This window comes from Pan paniscus, chromosome 1 (assembly GCF_029289425.2).
Source record: "Pan paniscus chromosome 1, NHGRI_mPanPan1-v2.0_pri, whole genome shotgun sequence".
NCBI classification, from domain to species: domain Eukaryota; kingdom Metazoa; phylum Chordata; class Mammalia; order Primates; family Hominidae; genus Pan; species Pan paniscus.
The window spans coordinates 20,604,738-20,622,977 of record NC_073249.2 but is presented as its reverse complement, the minus strand read 5'-3'; the positions used below and the strand labels follow the sequence as shown (position 1 = coordinate 20,622,977).

General features: G+C 67.9%; 9 non-coding genes across 9 annotated transcripts; all 9 read right to left on the bottom strand.

Moving 5' to 3' along the window:
- On the bottom strand, positions 1–119 carry LOC134730040 (5S ribosomal RNA). Its single transcript, XR_010111640.1, has one exon. It is a non-coding gene; the product is annotated as a 5S ribosomal RNA (ribosomal RNA).
- A 2,123-nt stretch (positions 120–2,242) lies between these two features.
- Positions 2,243–2,361, bottom strand: LOC134730039 (5S ribosomal RNA). Its single transcript, XR_010111639.1, has one exon. It is a non-coding gene; the product is annotated as a 5S ribosomal RNA (ribosomal RNA).
- A 2,123-nt stretch (positions 2,362–4,484) lies between these two features.
- LOC134730038 (5S ribosomal RNA) lies at positions 4,485–4,603 on the bottom strand. The gene has a single exon (XR_010111638.1). It is a non-coding gene; the product is annotated as a 5S ribosomal RNA (ribosomal RNA).
- A 2,123-nt stretch (positions 4,604–6,726) lies between these two features.
- Positions 6,727–6,845, bottom strand: LOC134730034 (5S ribosomal RNA). The gene has a single exon (XR_010111635.1). It is a non-coding gene; the product is annotated as a 5S ribosomal RNA (ribosomal RNA).
- Positions 6,846–8,968: 2,123 nt separating this feature from the next.
- LOC134730026 (5S ribosomal RNA) lies at positions 8,969–9,087 on the bottom strand. Its single transcript, XR_010111610.1, has one exon. It is a non-coding gene; the product is annotated as a 5S ribosomal RNA (ribosomal RNA).
- Positions 9,088–11,210: 2,123 nt separating this feature from the next.
- LOC134730015 (5S ribosomal RNA) lies at positions 11,211–11,329 on the bottom strand. Its single transcript, XR_010111599.1, has one exon. It is a non-coding gene; the product is annotated as a 5S ribosomal RNA (ribosomal RNA).
- Positions 11,330–13,452: 2,123 nt separating this feature from the next.
- On the bottom strand, positions 13,453–13,571 carry LOC134730000 (5S ribosomal RNA). The gene has a single exon (XR_010111584.1). It is a non-coding gene; the product is annotated as a 5S ribosomal RNA (ribosomal RNA).
- A 2,123-nt stretch (positions 13,572–15,694) lies between these two features.
- On the bottom strand, positions 15,695–15,813 carry LOC129395177 (5S ribosomal RNA). Its single transcript, XR_008622687.1, has one exon. It is a non-coding gene; the product is annotated as a 5S ribosomal RNA (ribosomal RNA).
- Positions 15,814–17,936: 2,123 nt separating this feature from the next.
- On the bottom strand, positions 17,937–18,055 carry LOC134729975 (5S ribosomal RNA). Its single transcript, XR_010111558.1, has one exon. It is a non-coding gene; the product is annotated as a 5S ribosomal RNA (ribosomal RNA).
- Between the last annotated feature and the right edge of the window lie 185 nt (positions 18,056–18,240).

The window sequence follows — 18,240 nt, the reverse complement described above, 5'->3', positions numbered from 1 at the left end:
AGCCTACAGCACCCGGTATTCCCAGGCGGTCTCCCATCCAAGTACTAACCAGGCCCGACCCTGCTTAGCTTCCGAGATCAGACGAGATCGGGCGCGTTCAGGGTGGTATGGCCGTAGACGCCGAAGGAGGCGCCTGGCTGCCCCAAGAGCCCGGCCCGGCCCGGCCGTGCCCGCCGGATTGCGGCCGTCACCGCCAGCCCGGGGCCGCGGGGCTCGGATCGGGGACCCCCGAGCCGCTGGCCCGCGGCCTTCCCCCCGGCTCCCGCGCTCCCGAGCTTCCACCACATCGGGCCCGCTCGGAGCAGGGAGTGCTCCGAGGCGTCAGGGCCCAGGGCCCACGATCCTGGGACGCCCTCCGGTCCTCCGCCCTGTCGCGGAGGCAGCGTTCTGGATCCCTCGCCGCACAGGGGCTCCTGCGAGGCCCCCTCTTGCCCCACCCACCCAGAGCCGTCAGGGCTGGCCCAAGGCGAACAGCCGGCGCAGCGGCGCGGGGCCTTTCTCTCACAACGCCCCCACCACGGTCGCTTGTCCCGACCAAGACCCGGCCGGGGGGCAAGAGGGCGTGGGGTGTAGCCGGTCGGGGGGTGGCCCTGTTTTGCCCCGCGCTGGCACTAGAGGCGGCGGCCTGATCTCGGGTGAGAGGGCCTGAGAGAAACCCAGACACACCCCACCACCACCAGGAGCAAATCCACTCCCCCACACAGAGACAACACGCGGGCGCGCTCGCACGCGCTCGCGCGGACACACACACACAGACACACACACAGACACAGACACACACGCACGCACACGCACGCGCGCGCACGCACACACACACGCGGCTTGGAGGAGAGCAAGGACGAGATGGATGGAGAGATAGAAACTGAGGGAGGGAGAGAGACAGCGATCGAGAGAGACAGGCGAGGGCGAGAGGGAAGGAGACAGACAGAGAGGCTGAGAAAGAGAGAGGGACAGAGAAAGAGAGAGAGAGAGAGACAGAGAGACAGAGGGAAAACGACAGAAGTAGCGCGAGGTCCAGGGGGAAACCTAGAAGAGAGAGGCGGAGGGAGCTAGAGAGCGAGAGCGATAGAGCCTTAGAGAGGAAGCGCCCGGCTCCGTTAGGCAGCGCCCTCTTGAGCAGGCCGGGGCAGGGTGGAGGGGGCTTGGGCTGCGCCAGAGCACGCGGGCCAGGCGGTCCGTGCGAGAGGAGCAACGGAGCGCGGAGACGGGCTTTTTCTTGGATGAATTGCTTGCTTTGGAGGTGGGTTTCGTAGGCTCCTGCCTTTCTTGGCACCTCCCTGTGCTCTGGGTGCCTTGCGGCGGGCCCCGAGATTTGCAGAGCGTGCCCGCCCGTTTGGCGGGAGCCGTGGCCCCGGGCGGGCCCGGAGGCCTGGGTCTCCGGCGTGTCCTCGGGACTGGAGTCGTCGACACGAAGTGGGGGGCATTGGGAATCCCGGGTGCACAGGGACTGTTTTCCTGGTGGCTGGCGAAGCAATGCCCTTCCCCCGGGTAAAGCAGCCCATGCGTTCTGGAGCCGAGGTCTTGGCTGGCGTCTGTGGTTCCCGCTGCCCCTGCCCGCCCCTTCCCCCGGTTTGGAAGGGTGCGACGACGGCGCCCGACGGGTGAATGGAATCGCCTGGGCGTTCCGGGAGCGGGAAGGTACCGCGAACGGCAGGGAACCCGCGGCTGCGCCTTTGGGGTCCGGCCCGCTGCCCTCCCAGGCTGGAGCCGGGCTCCTGGCGGGGCGGCGGCGAGGCGGAAGCGGTGGGATGCTGCTGCCCGGCGTGCAGTAGGGGCGGAGCCCCAGGAGGAGGACCCCGGCTGCGGCTGCGGCGGGGGTGTAGGTGGGCGGTAAAGGGGGAGCAGAGTCAGGGGAGGTTGGCAAGCATGGCGACTGTAGGGGGAAGGGAGGCAGCGGGGAAGCCAAAAGAGCCTACAGCAGGCCGGGCGGGCGCGGTGGCTCCCGCCTGTAATCCCAGCACTCTGGGAGGCCGAGGCGGGTGGATCACGAGGTCAGGAGCTCGAGACCATCCCGGCTGACAGGGTGAAACCCCGTCTCTAGGAAAAATAGAAAAAATTAGCCGGGCGTGGTGGCGGGCGCCTGTAGGCCCAGCTACTCGGGAGGCTGAGGCCGGGGAATGGCGTGAGCCCGGGAGGCGGAGCTTGCAGTGAGCCGAGATGGCGCCACTGCACTCCAGCCTGGGCGACAGAGCGAGACTCCGTCTGGAAGAAAAGGAAAGAAAAAGCAAAAAGCCAAAGAAAAAGCCTACAGCACCCGGTATTCCCAGGCGGTCTCCCATCCAAGTACTAACCAGGCCCGACCCTGCTTAGCTTCCGAGATCAGACGAGATCGGGCGCGTTCAGGGTGGTATGGCCGTAGACGCCGAAGGAGGCGCCTGGCTGCCCCAAGAGCCCGGCCCGGCCCGGCCGTGCCCGCCGGATTGCGGCCGTCACCGCCAGCCCGGGGCCGCGGGGCTCGGATCGGGGACCCCCGAGCCGCTGGCCCGCGGCCTTCCCCCCGGCTCCCGCGCTCCCGAGCTTCCACCACATCGGGCCCGCTCGGAGCAGGGAGTGCTCCGAGGCGTCAGGGCCCAGGGCCCACGATCCTGGGACGCCCTCCGGTCCTCCGCCCTGTCGCGGAGGCAGCGTTCTGGATCCCTCGCCGCACAGGGGCTCCTGCGAGGCCCCCTCTTGCCCCACCCACCCAGAGCCGTCAGGGCTGGCCCAAGGCGAACAGCCGGCGCAGCGGCGCGGGGCCTTTCTCTCACAACGCCCCCACCACGGTCGCTTGTCCCGACCAAGACCCGGCCGGGGGGCAAGAGGGCGTGGGGTGTAGCCGGTCGGGGGGTGGCCCTGTTTTGCCCCGCGCTGGCACTAGAGGCGGCGGCCTGATCTCGGGTGAGAGGGCCTGAGAGAAACCCAGACACACCCCACCACCACCAGGAGCAAATCCACTCCCCCACACAGAGACAACACGCGGGCGCGCTCGCACGCGCTCGCGCGGACACACACACACAGACACACACACAGACACAGACACACACGCACGCACACGCACGCGCGCGCACGCACACACACACGCGGCTTGGAGGAGAGCAAGGACGAGATGGATGGAGAGATAGAAACTGAGGGAGGGAGAGAGACAGCGATCGAGAGAGACAGGCGAGGGCGAGAGGGAAGGAGACAGACAGAGAGGCTGAGAAAGAGAGAGGGACAGAGAAAGAGAGAGAGAGAGAGACAGAGAGACAGAGGGAAAACGACAGAAGTAGCGCGAGGTCCAGGGGGAAACCTAGAAGAGAGAGGCGGAGGGAGCTAGAGAGCGAGAGCGATAGAGCCTTAGAGAGGAAGCGCCCGGCTCCGTTAGGCAGCGCCCTCTTGAGCAGGCCGGGGCAGGGTGGAGGGGGCTTGGGCTGCGCCAGAGCACGCGGGCCAGGCGGTCCGTGCGAGAGGAGCAACGGAGCGCGGAGACGGGCTTTTTCTTGGATGAATTGCTTGCTTTGGAGGTGGGTTTCGTAGGCTCCTGCCTTTCTTGGCACCTCCCTGTGCTCTGGGTGCCTTGCGGCGGGCCCCGAGATTTGCAGAGCGTGCCCGCCCGTTTGGCGGGAGCCGTGGCCCCGGGCGGGCCCGGAGGCCTGGGTCTCCGGCGTGTCCTCGGGACTGGAGTCGTCGACACGAAGTGGGGGGCATTGGGAATCCCGGGTGCACAGGGACTGTTTTCCTGGTGGCTGGCGAAGCAATGCCCTTCCCCCGGGTAAAGCAGCCCATGCGTTCTGGAGCCGAGGTCTTGGCTGGCGTCTGTGGTTCCCGCTGCCCCTGCCCGCCCCTTCCCCCGGTTTGGAAGGGTGCGACGACGGCGCCCGACGGGTGAATGGAATCGCCTGGGCGTTCCGGGAGCGGGAAGGTACCGCGAACGGCAGGGAACCCGCGGCTGCGCCTTTGGGGTCCGGCCCGCTGCCCTCCCAGGCTGGAGCCGGGCTCCTGGCGGGGCGGCGGCGAGGCGGAAGCGGTGGGATGCTGCTGCCCGGCGTGCAGTAGGGGCGGAGCCCCAGGAGGAGGACCCCGGCTGCGGCTGCGGCGGGGGTGTAGGTGGGCGGTAAAGGGGGAGCAGAGTCAGGGGAGGTTGGCAAGCATGGCGACTGTAGGGGGAAGGGAGGCAGCGGGGAAGCCAAAAGAGCCTACAGCAGGCCGGGCGGGCGCGGTGGCTCCCGCCTGTAATCCCAGCACTCTGGGAGGCCGAGGCGGGTGGATCACGAGGTCAGGAGCTCGAGACCATCCCGGCTGACAGGGTGAAACCCCGTCTCTAGGAAAAATAGAAAAAATTAGCCGGGCGTGGTGGCGGGCGCCTGTAGGCCCAGCTACTCGGGAGGCTGAGGCCGGGGAATGGCGTGAGCCCGGGAGGCGGAGCTTGCAGTGAGCCGAGATGGCGCCACTGCACTCCAGCCTGGGCGACAGAGCGAGACTCCGTCTGGAAGAAAAGGAAAGAAAAAGCAAAAAGCCAAAGAAAAAGCCTACAGCACCCGGTATTCCCAGGCGGTCTCCCATCCAAGTACTAACCAGGCCCGACCCTGCTTAGCTTCCGAGATCAGACGAGATCGGGCGCGTTCAGGGTGGTATGGCCGTAGACGCCGAAGGAGGCGCCTGGCTGCCCCAAGAGCCCGGCCCGGCCCGGCCGTGCCCGCCGGATTGCGGCCGTCACCGCCAGCCCGGGGCCGCGGGGCTCGGATCGGGGACCCCCGAGCCGCTGGCCCGCGGCCTTCCCCCCGGCTCCCGCGCTCCCGAGCTTCCACCACATCGGGCCCGCTCGGAGCAGGGAGTGCTCCGAGGCGTCAGGGCCCAGGGCCCACGATCCTGGGACGCCCTCCGGTCCTCCGCCCTGTCGCGGAGGCAGCGTTCTGGATCCCTCGCCGCACAGGGGCTCCTGCGAGGCCCCCTCTTGCCCCACCCACCCAGAGCCGTCAGGGCTGGCCCAAGGCGAACAGCCGGCGCAGCGGCGCGGGGCCTTTCTCTCACAACGCCCCCACCACGGTCGCTTGTCCCGACCAAGACCCGGCCGGGGGGCAAGAGGGCGTGGGGTGTAGCCGGTCGGGGGGTGGCCCTGTTTTGCCCCGCGCTGGCACTAGAGGCGGCGGCCTGATCTCGGGTGAGAGGGCCTGAGAGAAACCCAGACACACCCCACCACCACCAGGAGCAAATCCACTCCCCCACACAGAGACAACACGCGGGCGCGCTCGCACGCGCTCGCGCGGACACACACACACAGACACACACACAGACACAGACACACACGCACGCACACGCACGCGCGCGCACGCACACACACACGCGGCTTGGAGGAGAGCAAGGACGAGATGGATGGAGAGATAGAAACTGAGGGAGGGAGAGAGACAGCGATCGAGAGAGACAGGCGAGGGCGAGAGGGAAGGAGACAGACAGAGAGGCTGAGAAAGAGAGAGGGACAGAGAAAGAGAGAGAGAGAGAGACAGAGAGACAGAGGGAAAACGACAGAAGTAGCGCGAGGTCCAGGGGGAAACCTAGAAGAGAGAGGCGGAGGGAGCTAGAGAGCGAGAGCGATAGAGCCTTAGAGAGGAAGCGCCCGGCTCCGTTAGGCAGCGCCCTCTTGAGCAGGCCGGGGCAGGGTGGAGGGGGCTTGGGCTGCGCCAGAGCACGCGGGCCAGGCGGTCCGTGCGAGAGGAGCAACGGAGCGCGGAGACGGGCTTTTTCTTGGATGAATTGCTTGCTTTGGAGGTGGGTTTCGTAGGCTCCTGCCTTTCTTGGCACCTCCCTGTGCTCTGGGTGCCTTGCGGCGGGCCCCGAGATTTGCAGAGCGTGCCCGCCCGTTTGGCGGGAGCCGTGGCCCCGGGCGGGCCCGGAGGCCTGGGTCTCCGGCGTGTCCTCGGGACTGGAGTCGTCGACACGAAGTGGGGGGCATTGGGAATCCCGGGTGCACAGGGACTGTTTTCCTGGTGGCTGGCGAAGCAATGCCCTTCCCCCGGGTAAAGCAGCCCATGCGTTCTGGAGCCGAGGTCTTGGCTGGCGTCTGTGGTTCCCGCTGCCCCTGCCCGCCCCTTCCCCCGGTTTGGAAGGGTGCGACGACGGCGCCCGACGGGTGAATGGAATCGCCTGGGCGTTCCGGGAGCGGGAAGGTACCGCGAACGGCAGGGAACCCGCGGCTGCGCCTTTGGGGTCCGGCCCGCTGCCCTCCCAGGCTGGAGCCGGGCTCCTGGCGGGGCGGCGGCGAGGCGGAAGCGGTGGGATGCTGCTGCCCGGCGTGCAGTAGGGGCGGAGCCCCAGGAGGAGGACCCCGGCTGCGGCTGCGGCGGGGGTGTAGGTGGGCGGTAAAGGGGGAGCAGAGTCAGGGGAGGTTGGCAAGCATGGCGACTGTAGGGGGAAGGGAGGCAGCGGGGAAGCCAAAAGAGCCTACAGCAGGCCGGGCGGGCGCGGTGGCTCCCGCCTGTAATCCCAGCACTCTGGGAGGCCGAGGCGGGTGGATCACGAGGTCAGGAGCTCGAGACCATCCCGGCTGACAGGGTGAAACCCCGTCTCTAGGAAAAATAGAAAAAATTAGCCGGGCGTGGTGGCGGGCGCCTGTAGGCCCAGCTACTCGGGAGGCTGAGGCCGGGGAATGGCGTGAGCCCGGGAGGCGGAGCTTGCAGTGAGCCGAGATGGCGCCACTGCACTCCAGCCTGGGCGACAGAGCGAGACTCCGTCTGGAAGAAAAGGAAAGAAAAAGCAAAAAGCCAAAGAAAAAGCCTACAGCACCCGGTATTCCCAGGCGGTCTCCCATCCAAGTACTAACCAGGCCCGACCCTGCTTAGCTTCCGAGATCAGACGAGATCGGGCGCGTTCAGGGTGGTATGGCCGTAGACGCCGAAGGAGGCGCCTGGCTGCCCCAAGAGCCCGGCCCGGCCCGGCCGTGCCCGCCGGATTGCGGCCGTCACCGCCAGCCCGGGGCCGCGGGGCTCGGATCGGGGACCCCCGAGCCGCTGGCCCGCGGCCTTCCCCCCGGCTCCCGCGCTCCCGAGCTTCCACCACATCGGGCCCGCTCGGAGCAGGGAGTGCTCCGAGGCGTCAGGGCCCAGGGCCCACGATCCTGGGACGCCCTCCGGTCCTCCGCCCTGTCGCGGAGGCAGCGTTCTGGATCCCTCGCCGCACAGGGGCTCCTGCGAGGCCCCCTCTTGCCCCACCCACCCAGAGCCGTCAGGGCTGGCCCAAGGCGAACAGCCGGCGCAGCGGCGCGGGGCCTTTCTCTCACAACGCCCCCACCACGGTCGCTTGTCCCGACCAAGACCCGGCCGGGGGGCAAGAGGGCGTGGGGTGTAGCCGGTCGGGGGGTGGCCCTGTTTTGCCCCGCGCTGGCACTAGAGGCGGCGGCCTGATCTCGGGTGAGAGGGCCTGAGAGAAACCCAGACACACCCCACCACCACCAGGAGCAAATCCACTCCCCCACACAGAGACAACACGCGGGCGCGCTCGCACGCGCTCGCGCGGACACACACACACAGACACACACACAGACACAGACACACACGCACGCACACGCACGCGCGCGCACGCACACACACACGCGGCTTGGAGGAGAGCAAGGACGAGATGGATGGAGAGATAGAAACTGAGGGAGGGAGAGAGACAGCGATCGAGAGAGACAGGCGAGGGCGAGAGGGAAGGAGACAGACAGAGAGGCTGAGAAAGAGAGAGGGACAGAGAAAGAGAGAGAGAGAGAGACAGAGAGACAGAGGGAAAACGACAGAAGTAGCGCGAGGTCCAGGGGGAAACCTAGAAGAGAGAGGCGGAGGGAGCTAGAGAGCGAGAGCGATAGAGCCTTAGAGAGGAAGCGCCCGGCTCCGTTAGGCAGCGCCCTCTTGAGCAGGCCGGGGCAGGGTGGAGGGGGCTTGGGCTGCGCCAGAGCACGCGGGCCAGGCGGTCCGTGCGAGAGGAGCAACGGAGCGCGGAGACGGGCTTTTTCTTGGATGAATTGCTTGCTTTGGAGGTGGGTTTCGTAGGCTCCTGCCTTTCTTGGCACCTCCCTGTGCTCTGGGTGCCTTGCGGCGGGCCCCGAGATTTGCAGAGCGTGCCCGCCCGTTTGGCGGGAGCCGTGGCCCCGGGCGGGCCCGGAGGCCTGGGTCTCCGGCGTGTCCTCGGGACTGGAGTCGTCGACACGAAGTGGGGGGCATTGGGAATCCCGGGTGCACAGGGACTGTTTTCCTGGTGGCTGGCGAAGCAATGCCCTTCCCCCGGGTAAAGCAGCCCATGCGTTCTGGAGCCGAGGTCTTGGCTGGCGTCTGTGGTTCCCGCTGCCCCTGCCCGCCCCTTCCCCCGGTTTGGAAGGGTGCGACGACGGCGCCCGACGGGTGAATGGAATCGCCTGGGCGTTCCGGGAGCGGGAAGGTACCGCGAACGGCAGGGAACCCGCGGCTGCGCCTTTGGGGTCCGGCCCGCTGCCCTCCCAGGCTGGAGCCGGGCTCCTGGCGGGGCGGCGGCGAGGCGGAAGCGGTGGGATGCTGCTGCCCGGCGTGCAGTAGGGGCGGAGCCCCAGGAGGAGGACCCCGGCTGCGGCTGCGGCGGGGGTGTAGGTGGGCGGTAAAGGGGGAGCAGAGTCAGGGGAGGTTGGCAAGCATGGCGACTGTAGGGGGAAGGGAGGCAGCGGGGAAGCCAAAAGAGCCTACAGCAGGCCGGGCGGGCGCGGTGGCTCCCGCCTGTAATCCCAGCACTCTGGGAGGCCGAGGCGGGTGGATCACGAGGTCAGGAGCTCGAGACCATCCCGGCTGACAGGGTGAAACCCCGTCTCTAGGAAAAATAGAAAAAATTAGCCGGGCGTGGTGGCGGGCGCCTGTAGGCCCAGCTACTCGGGAGGCTGAGGCCGGGGAATGGCGTGAGCCCGGGAGGCGGAGCTTGCAGTGAGCCGAGATGGCGCCACTGCACTCCAGCCTGGGCGACAGAGCGAGACTCCGTCTGGAAGAAAAGGAAAGAAAAAGCAAAAAGCCAAAGAAAAAGCCTACAGCACCCGGTATTCCCAGGCGGTCTCCCATCCAAGTACTAACCAGGCCCGACCCTGCTTAGCTTCCGAGATCAGACGAGATCGGGCGCGTTCAGGGTGGTATGGCCGTAGACGCCGAAGGAGGCGCCTGGCTGCCCCAAGAGCCCGGCCCGGCCCGGCCGTGCCCGCCGGATTGCGGCCGTCACCGCCAGCCCGGGGCCGCGGGGCTCGGATCGGGGACCCCCGAGCCGCTGGCCCGCGGCCTTCCCCCCGGCTCCCGCGCTCCCGAGCTTCCACCACATCGGGCCCGCTCGGAGCAGGGAGTGCTCCGAGGCGTCAGGGCCCAGGGCCCACGATCCTGGGACGCCCTCCGGTCCTCCGCCCTGTCGCGGAGGCAGCGTTCTGGATCCCTCGCCGCACAGGGGCTCCTGCGAGGCCCCCTCTTGCCCCACCCACCCAGAGCCGTCAGGGCTGGCCCAAGGCGAACAGCCGGCGCAGCGGCGCGGGGCCTTTCTCTCACAACGCCCCCACCACGGTCGCTTGTCCCGACCAAGACCCGGCCGGGGGGCAAGAGGGCGTGGGGTGTAGCCGGTCGGGGGGTGGCCCTGTTTTGCCCCGCGCTGGCACTAGAGGCGGCGGCCTGATCTCGGGTGAGAGGGCCTGAGAGAAACCCAGACACACCCCACCACCACCAGGAGCAAATCCACTCCCCCACACAGAGACAACACGCGGGCGCGCTCGCACGCGCTCGCGCGGACACACACACACAGACACACACACAGACACAGACACACACGCACGCACACGCACGCGCGCGCACGCACACACACACGCGGCTTGGAGGAGAGCAAGGACGAGATGGATGGAGAGATAGAAACTGAGGGAGGGAGAGAGACAGCGATCGAGAGAGACAGGCGAGGGCGAGAGGGAAGGAGACAGACAGAGAGGCTGAGAAAGAGAGAGGGACAGAGAAAGAGAGAGAGAGAGAGACAGAGAGACAGAGGGAAAACGACAGAAGTAGCGCGAGGTCCAGGGGGAAACCTAGAAGAGAGAGGCGGAGGGAGCTAGAGAGCGAGAGCGATAGAGCCTTAGAGAGGAAGCGCCCGGCTCCGTTAGGCAGCGCCCTCTTGAGCAGGCCGGGGCAGGGTGGAGGGGGCTTGGGCTGCGCCAGAGCACGCGGGCCAGGCGGTCCGTGCGAGAGGAGCAACGGAGCGCGGAGACGGGCTTTTTCTTGGATGAATTGCTTGCTTTGGAGGTGGGTTTCGTAGGCTCCTGCCTTTCTTGGCACCTCCCTGTGCTCTGGGTGCCTTGCGGCGGGCCCCGAGATTTGCAGAGCGTGCCCGCCCGTTTGGCGGGAGCCGTGGCCCCGGGCGGGCCCGGAGGCCTGGGTCTCCGGCGTGTCCTCGGGACTGGAGTCGTCGACACGAAGTGGGGGGCATTGGGAATCCCGGGTGCACAGGGACTGTTTTCCTGGTGGCTGGCGAAGCAATGCCCTTCCCCCGGGTAAAGCAGCCCATGCGTTCTGGAGCCGAGGTCTTGGCTGGCGTCTGTGGTTCCCGCTGCCCCTGCCCGCCCCTTCCCCCGGTTTGGAAGGGTGCGACGACGGCGCCCGACGGGTGAATGGAATCGCCTGGGCGTTCCGGGAGCGGGAAGGTACCGCGAACGGCAGGGAACCCGCGGCTGCGCCTTTGGGGTCCGGCCCGCTGCCCTCCCAGGCTGGAGCCGGGCTCCTGGCGGGGCGGCGGCGAGGCGGAAGCGGTGGGATGCTGCTGCCCGGCGTGCAGTAGGGGCGGAGCCCCAGGAGGAGGACCCCGGCTGCGGCTGCGGCGGGGGTGTAGGTGGGCGGTAAAGGGGGAGCAGAGTCAGGGGAGGTTGGCAAGCATGGCGACTGTAGGGGGAAGGGAGGCAGCGGGGAAGCCAAAAGAGCCTACAGCAGGCCGGGCGGGCGCGGTGGCTCCCGCCTGTAATCCCAGCACTCTGGGAGGCCGAGGCGGGTGGATCACGAGGTCAGGAGCTCGAGACCATCCCGGCTGACAGGGTGAAACCCCGTCTCTAGGAAAAATAGAAAAAATTAGCCGGGCGTGGTGGCGGGCGCCTGTAGGCCCAGCTACTCGGGAGGCTGAGGCCGGGGAATGGCGTGAGCCCGGGAGGCGGAGCTTGCAGTGAGCCGAGATGGCGCCACTGCACTCCAGCCTGGGCGACAGAGCGAGACTCCGTCTGGAAGAAAAGGAAAGAAAAAGCAAAAAGCCAAAGAAAAAGCCTACAGCACCCGGTATTCCCAGGCGGTCTCCCATCCAAGTACTAACCAGGCCCGACCCTGCTTAGCTTCCGAGATCAGACGAGATCGGGCGCGTTCAGGGTGGTATGGCCGTAGACGCCGAAGGAGGCGCCTGGCTGCCCCAAGAGCCCGGCCCGGCCCGGCCGTGCCCGCCGGATTGCGGCCGTCACCGCCAGCCCGGGGCCGCGGGGCTCGGATCGGGGACCCCCGAGCCGCTGGCCCGCGGCCTTCCCCCCGGCTCCCGCGCTCCCGAGCTTCCACCACATCGGGCCCGCTCGGAGCAGGGAGTGCTCCGAGGCGTCAGGGCCCAGGGCCCACGATCCTGGGACGCCCTCCGGTCCTCCGCCCTGTCGCGGAGGCAGCGTTCTGGATCCCTCGCCGCACAGGGGCTCCTGCGAGGCCCCCTCTTGCCCCACCCACCCAGAGCCGTCAGGGCTGGCCCAAGGCGAACAGCCGGCGCAGCGGCGCGGGGCCTTTCTCTCACAACGCCCCCACCACGGTCGCTTGTCCCGACCAAGACCCGGCCGGGGGGCAAGAGGGCGTGGGGTGTAGCCGGTCGGGGGGTGGCCCTGTTTTGCCCCGCGCTGGCACTAGAGGCGGCGGCCTGATCTCGGGTGAGAGGGCCTGAGAGAAACCCAGACACACCCCACCACCACCAGGAGCAAATCCACTCCCCCACACAGAGACAACACGCGGGCGCGCTCGCACGCGCTCGCGCGGACACACACACACAGACACACACACAGACACAGACACACACGCACGCACACGCACGCGCGCGCACGCACACACACACGCGGCTTGGAGGAGAGCAAGGACGAGATGGATGGAGAGATAGAAACTGAGGGAGGGAGAGAGACAGCGATCGAGAGAGACAGGCGAGGGCGAGAGGGAAGGAGACAGACAGAGAGGCTGAGAAAGAGAGAGGGACAGAGAAAGAGAGAGAGAGAGAGACAGAGAGACAGAGGGAAAACGACAGAAGTAGCGCGAGGTCCAGGGGGAAACCTAGAAGAGAGAGGCGGAGGGAGCTAGAGAGCGAGAGCGATAGAGCCTTAGAGAGGAAGCGCCCGGCTCCGTTAGGCAGCGCCCTCTTGAGCAGGCCGGGGCAGGGTGGAGGGGGCTTGGGCTGCGCCAGAGCACGCGGGCCAGGCGGTCCGTGCGAGAGGAGCAACGGAGCGCGGAGACGGGCTTTTTCTTGGATGAATTGCTTGCTTTGGAGGTGGGTTTCGTAGGCTCCTGCCTTTCTTGGCACCTCCCTGTGCTCTGGGTGCCTTGCGGCGGGCCCCGAGATTTGCAGAGCGTGCCCGCCCGTTTGGCGGGAGCCGTGGCCCCGGGCGGGCCCGGAGGCCTGGGTCTCCGGCGTGTCCTCGGGACTGGAGTCGTCGACACGAAGTGGGGGGCATTGGGAATCCCGGGTGCACAGGGACTGTTTTCCTGGTGGCTGGCGAAGCAATGCCCTTCCCCCGGGTAAAGCAGCCCATGCGTTCTGGAGCCGAGGTCTTGGCTGGCGTCTGTGGTTCCCGCTGCCCCTGCCCGCCCCTTCCCCCGGTTTGGAAGGGTGCGACGACGGCGCCCGACGGGTGAATGGAATCGCCTGGGCGTTCCGGGAGCGGGAAGGTACCGCGAACGGCAGGGAACCCGCGGCTGCGCCTTTGGGGTCCGGCCCGCTGCCCTCCCAGGCTGGAGCCGGGCTCCTGGCGGGGCGGCGGCGAGGCGGAAGCGGTGGGATGCTGCTGCCCGGCGTGCAGTAGGGGCGGAGCCCCAGGAGGAGGACCCCGGCTGCGGCTGCGGCGGGGGTGTAGGTGGGCGGTAAAGGGGGAGCAGAGTCAGGGGAGGTTGGCAAGCATGGCGACTGTAGGGGGAAGGGAGGCAGCGGGGAAGCCAAAAGAGCCTACAGCAGGCCGGGCGGGCGCGGTGGCTCCCGCCTGTAATCCCAGCACTCTGGGAGGCCGAGGCGGGTGGATCACGAGGTCAGGAGCTCGAGACCATCCCGGCTGACAGGGTGAAACCCCGTCTCTAGGAAAAATAGAAAAAATTAGCCGGGCGTGGTGGCGGGCGCCTGTAGGCCCAGCTACTCGGGAGGCTGAGGCCGGGGAATGGCGTGAGCCCGGGAGGCGGAGCTTGCAGTGAGCCGAGATGGCGCCACTGCACTCCAGCCTGGGCGACAGAGCGAGACTCCGTCTGGAAGAAAAGGAAAGAAAAAGCAAAAAGCCAAAGAAAAAGCCTACAGCACCCGGTATTCCCAGGCGGTCTCCCATCCAAGTACTAACCAGGCCCGACCCTGCTTAGCTTCCGAGATCAGACGAGATCGGGCGCGTTCAGGGTGGTATGGCCGTAGACGCCGAAGGAGGCGCCTGGCTGCCCCAAGAGCCCGGCCCGGCCCGGCCGTGCCCGCCGGATTGCGGCCGTCACCGCCAGCCCGGGGCCGCGGGGCTCGGATCGGGGACCCCCGAGCCGCTGGCCCGCGGCCTTCCCCCCGGCTCCCGCGCTCCCGAGCTTCCACCACATCGGGCCCGCTCGGAGCAGGGAGTGCTCCGAGGCGTCAGGGCCCAGGGCCCACGATCCTGGGACGCCCTCCGGTCCTCCGCCCTGTCGCGGAGGCAGCGTTCTGGATCCCTCGCCGCACAGGGGCTCCTGCGAGGCCCCCTCTTGCCCCACCCACCCAGAGCCGTCAGGGCTGGCCCAAGGCGAACAGCCGGCGCAGCGGCGCGGGGCCTTTCTCTCACAACGCCCCCACCACGGTCGCTTGTCCCGACCAAGACCCGGCCGGGGGGCAAGAGGGCGTGGGGTGTAGCCGGTCGGGGGGTGGCCCTGTTTTGCCCCGCGCTGGCACTAGAGGCGGCGGCCTGATCTCGGGTGAGAGGGCCTGAGAGAAACCCAGACACACCCCACCACCACCAGGAGCAAATCCACTCCCCCACACAGAGACAACACGCGGGCGCGCTCGCACGCGCTCGCGCGGACACACACACACAGACACACACACAGACACAGACACACACGCACGCACACGCACGCGCGCGCACGCACACACACACGCGGCTTGGAGGAGAGCAAGGACGAGATGGATGGAGAGATAGAAACTGAGGGAGGGAGAGAGACAGCGATCGAGAGAGACAGGCGAGGGCGAGAGGGAAGGAGACAGACAGAGAGGCTGAGAAAGAGAGAGGGACAGAGAAAGAGAGAGAGAGAGAGACAGAGAGACAGAGGGAAAACGACAGAAGTAGCGCGAGGTCCAGGGGGAAACCTAGAAGAGAGAGGCGGAGGGAGCTAGAGAGCGAGAGCGATAGAGCCTTAGAGAGGAAGCGCCCGGCTCCGTTAGGCAGCGCCCTCTTGAGCAGGCCGGGGCAGGGTGGAGGGGGCTTGGGCTGCGCCAGAGCACGCGGGCCAGGCGGTCCGTGCGAGAGGAGCAACGGAGCGCGGAGACGGGCTTTTTCTTGGATGAATTGCTTGCTTTGGAGGTGGGTTTCGTAGGCTCCTGCCTTTCTTGGCACCTCCCTGTGCTCTGGGTGCCTTGCGGCGGGCCCCGAGATTTGCAGAGCGTGCCCGCCCGTTTGGCGGGAGCCGTGGCCCCGGGCGGGCCCGGAGGCCTGGGTCTCCGGCGTGTCCTCGGGACTGGAGTCGTCGACACGAAGTGGGGGGCATTGGGAATCCCGGGTGCACAGGGACTGTTTTCCTGGTGGCTGGCGAAGCAATGCCCTTCCCCCGGGTAAAGCAGCCCATGCGTTCTGGAGCCGAGGTCTTGGCTGGCGTCTGTGGTTCCCGCTGCCCCTGCCCGCCCCTTCCCCCGGTTTGGAAGGGTGCGACGACGGCGCCCGACGGGTGAATGGAATCGCCTGGGCGTTCCGGGAGCGGGAAGGTACCGCGAACGGCAGGGAACCCGCGGCTGCGCCTTTGGGGTCCGGCCCGCTGCCCTCCCAGGCTGGAGCCGGGCTCCTGGCGGGGCGGCGGCGAGGCGGAAGCGGTGGGATGCTGCTGCCCGGCGTGCAGTAGGGGCGGAGCCCCAGGAGGAGGACCCCGGCTGCGGCTGCGGCGGGGGTGTAGGTGGGCGGTAAAGGGGGAGCAGAGTCAGGGGAGGTTGGCAAGCATGGCGACTGTAGGGGGAAGGGAGGCAGCGGGGAAGCCAAAAGAGCCTACAGCAGGCCGGGCGGGCGCGGTGGCTCCCGCCTGTAATCCCAGCACTCTGGGAGGCCGAGGCGGGTGGATCACGAGGTCAGGAGCTCGAGACCATCCCGGCTGACAGGGTGAAACCCCGTCTCTAGGAAAAATAGAAAAAATTAGCCGGGCGTGGTGGCGGGCGCCTGTAGGCCCAGCTACTCGGGAGGCTGAGGCCGGGGAATGGCGTGAGCCCGGGAGGCGGAGCTTGCAGTGAGCCGAGATGGCGCCACTGCACTCCAGCCTGGGCGACAGAGCGAGACTCCGTCTGGAAGAAAAGGAAAGAAAAAGCAAAAAGCCAAAGAAAAAGCCTACAGCACCCGGTATTCCCAGGCGGTCTCCCATCCAAGTACTAACCAGGCCCGACCCTGCTTAGCTTCCGAGATCAGACGAGATCGGGCGCGTTCAGGGTGGTATGGCCGTAGACGCCGAAGGAGGCGCCTGGCTGCCCCAAGAGCCCGGCCCGGCCCGGCCGTGCCCGCCGGATTGCGGCCGTCACCGCCAGCCCGGGGCCGCGGGGCTCGGATCGGGGACCCCCGAGCCGCTGGCCCGCGGCCTTCCCCCCGGCTCCCGCGCTCCCGAGCTTCCACCACATCGGGCCCGCTCGGAGCAGGGAGTGCTCCGAGGCGTCAGGGCCCAGGGCCCACGATCCTGGGACGCCCTCCGGTCCTCCGCCCTGTCGCGGAGGCAGCGTTCTGGATCCCTCGCCGCACAGGGGCTCCTGCGAGGCCCCCTCTTGCCCCACCCACCCAGAGCCGTCAGGGCTGGCCCAAGGCGAACAGCCGGCGCAGCGGCGCGGGGCCTTTCTCTCACAACGCCCCCACCACGGTCGCTTGTCCCGACCAAGACCCGGCCGGGGGGCAAGAGGGCGTGGGGTGTAGCCGGTCGGGGGGTGGCCCTGTTTTGCCCCGCGCTGGCACTAGAGGCGGCGGCCTGATCTCGGGTGAGAGGGCCTGAGAGAAACCCAGACACACCCCACCACCACCAGGAGCAAATCCACTCCCCCACACAGAGACAACACGCGGGCGCGCTCGCACGCGCTCGCGCGGACACACACACACAGACACACACACAGACACAGACACACACGCACGCACACGCACGCGCGCGCACGCACACACACACGCGGCTTGGAGGAGAGCAAGGACGAGATGGATGGAGAGATAGAAACTGAGGGAGGGAGAGAGACAGCGATCGAGAGAGACAGGCGAGGGCGAGAGGGAAGGAGACAGACAGAGAGGCTGAGAAAGAGAGAGGGACAGAGAAAGAGAGAGAGAGAGAGACAGAGAGACAGAGGGAAAACGACAGAAGTAGCGCGAGGTCCAGGGGGAAACCTAGAAGAGAGAGGCGGAGGGAGCTAGAGAGCGAGAGCGATAGAGCCTTAGAGAGGAAGCGCCCGGCTCCGTTAGGCAGCGCCCTCTTGAGCAGGCCGGGGCAGGGTGGAGGGGGCTTGGGCTGCGCCAGAGCACGCGGGCCAGGCGGTCCGTGCGAGAGGAGCAACGGAGCGCGGAGACGGGCTTTTTCTTGGATGAATTGCTTGCTTTGGAGGTGGGTTTCGTAGGCTCCTGCCTTTCTTGGCACCTCCCTGTGCTCTGGGTGCCTTGCGGCGGGCCCCGAGATTTGCAGAGCGTGCCCGCCCGTTTGGCGGGAGCCGTGGCCCCGGGCGGGCCCGGAGGCCTGGGTCTCCGGCGTGTCCTCGGGACTGGAGTCGTCGACACGAAGTGGGGGGCATTGGGAATCCCGGGTGCACAGGGACTGTTTTCCTGGTGGCTGGCGAAGCAATGCCCTTCCCCCGGGTAAAGCAGCCCATGCGTTCTGGAGCCGAGGTCTTGGCTGGCGTCTGTGGTTCCCGCTGCCCCTGCCCGCCCCTTCCCCCGGTTTGGAAGGGTGCGACGACGGCGCCCGACGGGTGAATGGAATCGCCTGGGCGTTCCGGGAGCGGGAAGGTACCGCGAACGGCAGGGAACCCGCGGCTGCGCCTTTGGGGTCCGGCCCGCTGCCCTCCCAGGCTGGAGCCGGGCTCCTGGCGGGGCGGCGGCGAGGCGGAAGCGGTGGGATGCTGCTGCCCGGCGTGCAGTAGGGGCGGAGCCCCAGGAGGAGGACCCCGGCTGCGGCTGCGGCGGGGGTGTAGGTGGGCGGTAAAGGGGGAGCAGAGTCAGGGGAGGTTGGCAAGCATGGCGACTGTAGGGGGAAGGGAGGCAGCGGGGAAGCCAAAAGAGCCTACAGCAGGCCGGGCGGGCGCGGTGGCTCCCGCCTGTAATCCCAGCACTCTGGGAGGCCGAGGCGGGTGGATCACGAGGTCAGGAGCTCGAGACCATCCCGGCTGACAGGGTGAAACCCCGTCTCTAGGAAAAATAGAAAAAATTAGCCGGGCGTGGTGGCGGGCGCCTGTAGGCCCAGCTACTCGGGAGGCTGAGGCCGGGGAATGGCGTGAGCCCGGGAGGCGGAGCTTGCAGTGAGCCGAGATGGCGCCACTGCACTCCAGCCTGGGCGACAGAGCGAGACTCCGTCTGGAAGAAAAGGAAAGAAAAAGCAAAAAGCCAAAGAAAAAGCCTACAGCACCCGGTATTCCCAGGCGGTCTCCCATCCAAGTACTAACCAGGCCCGACCCTGCTTAGCTTCCGAGATCAGACGAGATCGGGCGCGTTCAGGGTGGTATGGCCGTAGACGCCGAAGGAGGCGCCTGGCTGCCCCAAGAGCCCGGCCCGGCCCGGCCGTGCCCGCCGGATTGCGGCCGTCACCGCCAGCCCGGGGCCGCGGGGCTCGGATCGGGGACCCCCGAGCCGCTGGCCCGCGGCCTTCCCCCCGGCTCCCGCGCTCCCGAGCTTCCACCACATCGGGCCCGCTCGGAGCA